The sequence below is a fragment of the Saccostrea cucullata genome, unplaced genomic scaffold, assembly GCF_032062105.1.
Source record: "Saccostrea cucullata isolate Sc308-1 unplaced genomic scaffold, CSIRO_AGI_Scuc_v1 ctg3032, whole genome shotgun sequence".
NCBI lineage: Eukaryota > Metazoa > Mollusca > Bivalvia > Ostreida > Ostreidae > Saccostrea > Saccostrea cuccullata.
The window spans coordinates 26,108-33,892 of record NW_026934348.1 but is presented as its reverse complement, the minus strand read 5'-3'; positions in this window follow the sequence as shown (position 1 = coordinate 33,892).

Here is a 7,785-nt window from a genome sequence, read left to right as displayed (position 1 = left end):
TTCAACCAAATCTTAACCTAATTTCAACCAATGTTCACTTTTGTTCAATGTTGATATTTGACGTTGAAACAACGTTGAAGCTTCAACGTTGCCTCAACTTTCATTTGCAACCAAAAATCATAAATCAACCAAAAATTCAACCAATTTTCAACGTTTATTCAACGTTGAAAATTGACGTTGAAACAACGTTACGTTTCAACGTTGCCTAAACTTTCATATGCAACCAAAATTCAACGTTGATTCAACGTTGAAGTGCAACGTTGATTCAACGTTGAAATGCTTGCTGGGGAGGATCATATCCTACGTGCCTGTGGGTGTTTACAAGAGGCCAATGCTGCTTAAGAATGTATTAATTGATGTTTCATACTACTTTAGCAGTTTTTAATTTGTGATCAACCTATATTTTTTTCAAATCTTCATTTTTTAAAAAAAAAATGTTAAACTTTAAATGTGACCGGGGCATTTGCGATGTTTAATGTTATGTCTTGTTATTGATTATTATGACCTTATAATTTGAATAAGACAAAGAATCTGATCCTAAATTTGATTGGCTAAAAATATGTTCTAAAATTACATTGGAAAATTTTATAGTGTTTTTATGGAAAATAAGATTTTATCAAACGTTATTTATTCATTTTTTAAATATGGAATTGAATTTTTAAAACCATCCATTTTGTAATTTTGCTCTTTGTCCGAGATAAGCACCGAGTTCGACTGTCCATCGTCGAGCAGTGTTTTGACAATGTTTACGGAGATAAAAGAAAACAAACACATGCATGCTATATATGGTTGTGTAGATAAATTATCGTAGCAGACAATGGTAATAAACAGTTTGTTAGTGCATTTCCTTTAAAAGTGAACATGAATGCGTTTCTGAGGAGGGGCTACTGAGTGTCATTCGGAGCTATATACCCTGTGTTATACCTATACCAAAGGTTTAAATCTATTTCCCAAAACAAGTGCATGTGCTGTCAGAATAGACGAAGAATATGCGATTGATATTACATAATAAAACGGTTTGCCCATTGGAATCCAAATAAGCCTTCATCATTTTTGATAACTTCAGCATCTTCTATAAATACTGCTACGCTAAACTACCAATGTCAACAAAAGTTATCAATAGATAATGCACTGAATTTCCCCATTGTGACGTCATAATCAGATGTGCACATGAAAGTCGCCCAAATCATATAACTTGCGTACCCAGATTTAATTACACGAGCAAACCCGCGACCTGCGTTAATATATATTGAGTTATATATGTGTTTTTCTTTCAACAATGCATGTGTTTGCAGTTTATAAGATGAGAGGCTCTACCATGTCTGTTATATGCAGAGCAAACTTTACACTCTTTGATCCTTGAAATATGCAATGTTAAATTCTGATAATCCTGTTCATTTTAAAAAGTACTGGAAGTTGATTCTGTTCTGTAGAATAGTTTTTTTTTATCTTTAACAGGGGAAATACTTTCCAATTTACATAAAATTGCAACCAAAATTTCACAAATGGAAGATCTCAATCTTTTTATGTGTATTATTTTTATGCTCTTGCACTAGCGTCCCTTTCTTAAAACATCTTACATCATGTGACACACAGCTAATACATAAAACTCTTTGGTTTCTGAATAAGTACGACAAAACGATTTCATTACATGGACCATGTTACTTTTCCTACATGTGCTTTCTAAAAGAATTGCATTTAAAAAGATTTTTAGATCATATAGTTATACAGTTTTCTTCCTAAACACAGACAATTTACTGGTCTTGTATATCGATAATGAAGATTTATAAGCTCATTGGTCATTTATTTTATTTTAAATTCTAATATTACTTACTTTTTGATCTTTTGATTGAAGATTGATCTCCCTCTTTAGCCTCTGTAAAACAAAATATACTCTCCTGTTAATTCAGTTAAAACCTTTTTATCTGTTCTGATATGATCTTACAATGCATATATTTTGAAAGGAAAAATAAACCTTATGCATTGCAATTTGGCATAATTGTTATTAATGCTTAGAACAAACTATGAAACCTTGTTTGAAAGGATTATATTAAGTTTAAGATTTAGTAAAATCAACTCAATTTAGATTTTGGGAATATGAAAAACAATGCAATTTTGAAAAATTCAAAAGACCACCTGAGTATTGTGTAACAACTTTCAAACAATAAAATTTGGTTTTACACCAGAAGCCACGAAATTTACAATTCACAATTTGAAAGAGGCACCATTGTTTATCATAATTATTAATTTAGCTTGCTTACTCTATTTACTTCACGGATCCAGAGGTAGATCAGAGTAACAGAGAGAAAATGCACTTCCACTTTATACCGAATTGTGCACCTCACCCCAAAAGAACCACTGAACCAGGGGACACATTATTCAAAATTCAGCAAATTTTATCATAAATTTTTTGACTTATATCAAAGAGCAAAGTTCAAGCATTAGTTTATTTTCAGACTATCCCCCCCCCCCGACCCAGGGGGCATAAAAACCATTTTGCTAGATGCATCTTTCTTCATCATAAATATATATACTTGGATCATTGGCATATTCAATCATTGGTTTTATGTTGTCCCTCTCGAGAATTTTTCACTCATATGGGGACGCCACCACCTGCCAGTAGAGGCCTACAAATTTTGTCCTGTGCTCGGCACCCAGGGCCTTTGAGAATTGAGGGATCTTTTTCATGCCAGCACTCTACTATGACACGGAGCCTCGATTAACATGGTCTCATCCGAATAACCGGTCTTCATGTCCCAAAGTGGGATTCGAACCCCCGACGTAAAAAGATTGACTCCTTACTTTGGGACTCTAGAGCAGACGCTCTAACCTCCGCGCCACGCGGGCGACGATCATTGGAATAAAACTCAAAAGCAGAACAGAATATTTTCAAAGAATTAATGTATTTTAACTATATCATTAATAGAGCCCCGCCCTAACACCAGAACTCCTAACCCTGGGGCCATAAAATTCACAATTTTGGAAAAGGCACTCTTACTTGTCAGAATTATGTACTTAAATAGTTTACTTAATACCCAGAAGCAGAGAAAAGATTTTCCAAGAATAAAATCAATAGAGCCCCGCTATAACACCGTAACCCCTGAGCCTGGGGCCATAAAATTAACTATTTTAGAAAAGGCACTCTTGCTCATTATGATGATGTGCTTACTTAGTTTATTTAATACCCAAAAGAAGAGAAGAAGATTTTCGAAGAATTAATGCATTTTCACTATCAATAGAGCCCAACCCTAACAGAAGAATTCCTGACCCTGGGACAATAAAATTCACAATTTTATAGGAAGTACTTGTGCTAATAATTACTATGTACTAAAATAGTTCATTTAATACCCAGAAGCAGAGAAGAAGATTTTCAAAGAATAAATGCATTTACACTATATCATCAAAAGAGCCCCGTCCTGACACCAGAACTCCTGACCATGGGGCCATAAAATTCACAATTCTGGAAGACGCACTCTTGGACATCATAACTATGTGCTTAGTTTTTTTTTTATTTCATACCAAAAAGCAAAGATGAAGATTTTCAAAGAAATAAGGCATTTACACTATATAATCTATATAGCCCCGCCCTAGCACTAGAACCCCTGACCTGGGGGCCATGAATTTCAAAATTTTGGTAGAGGACTCTATTTACATTACATTCATGCCAACAGTTTGCCTGCTTGATGTTCAGGAAAAAAGAAAAATTTTAAAGATTGAAATGATTTTAGCGGCTTTTGCCTCACTCCTCAGACCCCAGGGAAGCGGGGACAATGGAATTTACAATTTTTGTTCCCCTTCACCCATAGATACTGTATTATACATTTGTTTAAAATTGGTTCAGTTGTTTCAGAGAAGAAGCTGAAAATGTGACGTACAAAGGACGACGACGGACGAAAACGGATAGCAATAAGTCACCTGAGTTTCTCGGGTGACCTAAAAACTAGGGCACGATGGGTAGATGAAGGAGAAAAAACCTATGAGATATTTCTTTTCTCTTGCCTGTGTGATCCTCGATATATAGACAGGTGACTTAGTAGTGTAAAGAACCCTCTTCCGGCCTCACTCATGACTTTAACTTTTCTATCGTCAACTTCTTTTACTTATGCAGCAATATACCTTCATCACCTGCATACGGAGTATTTATATCTCAGTTGATTCGATACGCAAGAACATGCTCTACGTATGAACAATTTCTTAAACGAGGTAAATTATTGACAAGCAAGTTGATGAAACAAGAATATCAACAGTCTCGTTTAAAGTCATCATTTCGTAAATTCTATGGTCGATACAATGACCTTGTCAGCAAATACAATTTATCATTGAATGAAATGCTGACTGGCGTTTTTCATACCAATTGTTAGTCCATTATTCATACACTGAATTGATCATGGGTTTTTTCCATTATTTCCTGATTATGACAATGAGCACACGGCGGGTGTGACCGGTCAACAGGGGATGCTCACTCCTCCATGGCACCTGATCCCACCTCTGATGTTTCGGAGGTCCGTGTTTGCTCTGCTCTTATTTTGTATATTTGTTTAATGGGCGTTGAGATTGAATACTGTTCGTTATTTCCATATCCTTCTACTCATAGAAATTCACGCTGACGTACAAACCAAAAGAGATCACAGAGTGCAGAAACATCAGCAGTTATATCATATTAAATATAATTTTTGATAATTTCTAGGCCTACAATTTTTCGGATTTTAAAACGTAATATATCCATAATACTTTTTAAATGTTCTCTACATTTGGTTTTGATGCAAATTGTTAACGTTTCAACAGAGACCTATATTAGATATTTCACTCACGCTGTCACAATCAATATTTATCATAATTGTTTTTATATAATGTTTACGGTTTTTATTTTATTTACCCTTTACTGGACCTCTTCTTATTGTTACCTTTATTGAACCTCAAGTAAAGTTTTGCAGGCATTGGTCAGTTACGACCTATTGTATAGAGGGTATTTAAATCGCTGCATAGCTGACCAAGTAGCCGGGGTCCACGTTTTCATAGATTTTTTACATGCCATGCTTGAGGTACTACAAGATGTGTAGATAAGTAGTTATCAACGGTAACCATTTCTCCATAAGGGGTAAGTTTGTTTTTTATTTTATATGTAAGGTTTTGAGTAATACATTTGAAAGTAGAACTATTTAAGAATTTGATTAAGTAATGTTTTTCGTTACTGTTTACGTATACAGTTTTGCTGGGTAGAGTTACTCATGCGTGTATTTTCTATTTTTGTGCAATGTACTAAGTTATGTACGTACGTAGACTATTTTGTTTTGCCGCTTATAAAGTCGGTGTTGTGGGTTTAATAGTTAAAACCACTTTTGTTAAGATGTTGTGTATTCTTAACGTTTTTCTTATTATAATAGTGTTCGGTTAGAATACCGCTACTGTTTTGTATGGTGTGCCATAAGTGTAACTGTGGTCAATGTTGACGTGTTATTTTTAGTATACGTAACTTGCGACTTAAAATATTATTTAATTTAAAGGTTCCAGAGATATTCCAGACATATTCCAGCCACATTCTATCTATAAGGGCCATTTTGTGTGGACACGTGGTACCAGCGTTACCTGGACCGGAAACCCACTGGGAGCCAGTTGGCGGGAGTCCGTCGTGAAACGGGGAGAGTCAGGACGCGGTCGCGTGGTACACAGGAATTGATATGGATATATGAAGACTTTAAGTGATATTCATTGTAGATATTTTTGTAAAAAATATGTTGTAAATATTGTTTTTTTATTGATTTTATTTATAGATAAAAAATTGTAAATAGAAAAAAAAAAATCTTGTTGTTGTCTGACTGAACAGAGCACGACGGCTGTCGTGACACACACCTTCGCCTGAAGCTATTTCAATTAGGCTTGCGAAGCTCTTATCACATTAGAGTATATACCATACATTATTGGAATTTAATAAAACATAAATTACTTGAAAATTTCATATTTTAAACATTCATTGGTGAGATGACTCAGCAGATAGTCGATAGAAGTTATCAGTTGAGGTAAAAAAAAAATATTGTTATATTCTCATCCCCCCACCACCCCGCCTCGATTTTTAAAAATAATTCGGATGAGAATCTAGCAATTTCTTTATTTCTTTATTATGGACTTCTTGTGGTTATTTTCAATGCCAGAGCGTACGGCAACGGCAATAGATGACGCATCGATGAAGTCAGGAATCCCTGGCTTAAGATGGCAGTAGAAACCTGTCGTTTTGTACCAGTGAGACAGAAACTGCCAGTCTATTTGTTATCTAGAATCTAGAAATTATATTAGTAAAAGTAATACCTATGCTTTAATAAGACACAGGAGAAATGATCTATGATCAAGCTCAAATTTTAGAAGAAACAACGAATTTCTTATCTAAAATCATTTTCTGAATCTGGATCCCTAAATCACTGAACGAATTGAGTCCGATTGATAATCCTCAGTTAATAGGTGAGGATTCTCCAAAATTATCCAATGCAGAAACTGAAGAATAAGAAGGTTTTATTACCTTACAAGAGGCTTATAGCACTGTTTAAATAAAACGAAATCAGACAAATCACCAGATTCTGATGGTTTTCAAAATACTGAATTTGTTAAAGGTACTTTGTCACAGATTTGAGGTTATTTTTTTTCTGTACAATATCACTAATTATATATTTTCATAGCATTTCACAAAAAGATCAATTAAAAATCTGAATTCATTTAAACAATGTTAAAACTTTAATTTTTTGGCGGGTTTGATTGACACGTCCTTGTACTTTCACAAATTTCACCTTATCCTTGATCCTTACGAAAAATGGCAATCTTGTTGTGCCTTAATGAGAAATATTAAAACGTAAACCCAGTCAAAAATAATTTTATTCAGAGTAGAAATGTTAAAAAGCTAAACGCAATCACAAGTATCGTCATTCCGTTGAATACAGAGTTAAGCAAATCAGCACACTGGTGTTATGTACACAGTTTTTGTACACAGGACATGAGCCTGTGATTGTTTAATATTTACGATTTACCAGGTGTGTTCAATCGCCAAAGTATGCTCAGCACAACTGCACAGACTGACAATATATTGTGTGTTTCTTTTGCTTTCGGGCATGTCTACTCTGAATTTTCTGGATTATAGGATTAATATTTTTCATTAATACACAACAAGATTACCACTTTTCCTAAGGATTAAGATAAAGGTAAAATTGTGAGAGTGCAAGGACTTGTCAATCAAACCCGACAAAAAAATTATAATTAAAAAATGAAATAAGATTTTTAATTAATTTTTGTGTGAAATGCTATCAAAATATATAAGTCGTAATATTAAAAAAAAAGTATTGACTTCAAATCTGTACCTTTAAAGCTTTTTTGGAAATACTTTAGACATATTGTTGCCAGATCTATTAACTACTGGTATGCATACGAGAATAACCCTATGTTTATCACACAGACACATGGTATAATAACAATTTTACCAAAGAAGGATTATCCAAGACAATTTCTCAATAACACTCCTAAATACTATACATGTATACAAAATTGCATCAGGTTTATTGCTAACAGATTAAAAAGGAAACTTGACAAATTAATAGATAAGTGACCAAATATGATATGTATCCAAAAGATACTAAGGAGAAAATACACATTTGATTTCTAATATTATACAGTAAACAGAAGAAGAAAATATACTAGACTGGTTGCTTTTGATCGACTTCCAAAAATATTTTGTCACTATTTCATGAAATTTTATTCAAAATTCCCTGCAGTTCTTTTTGTTTATTTTGACCACTCAATAAAAAA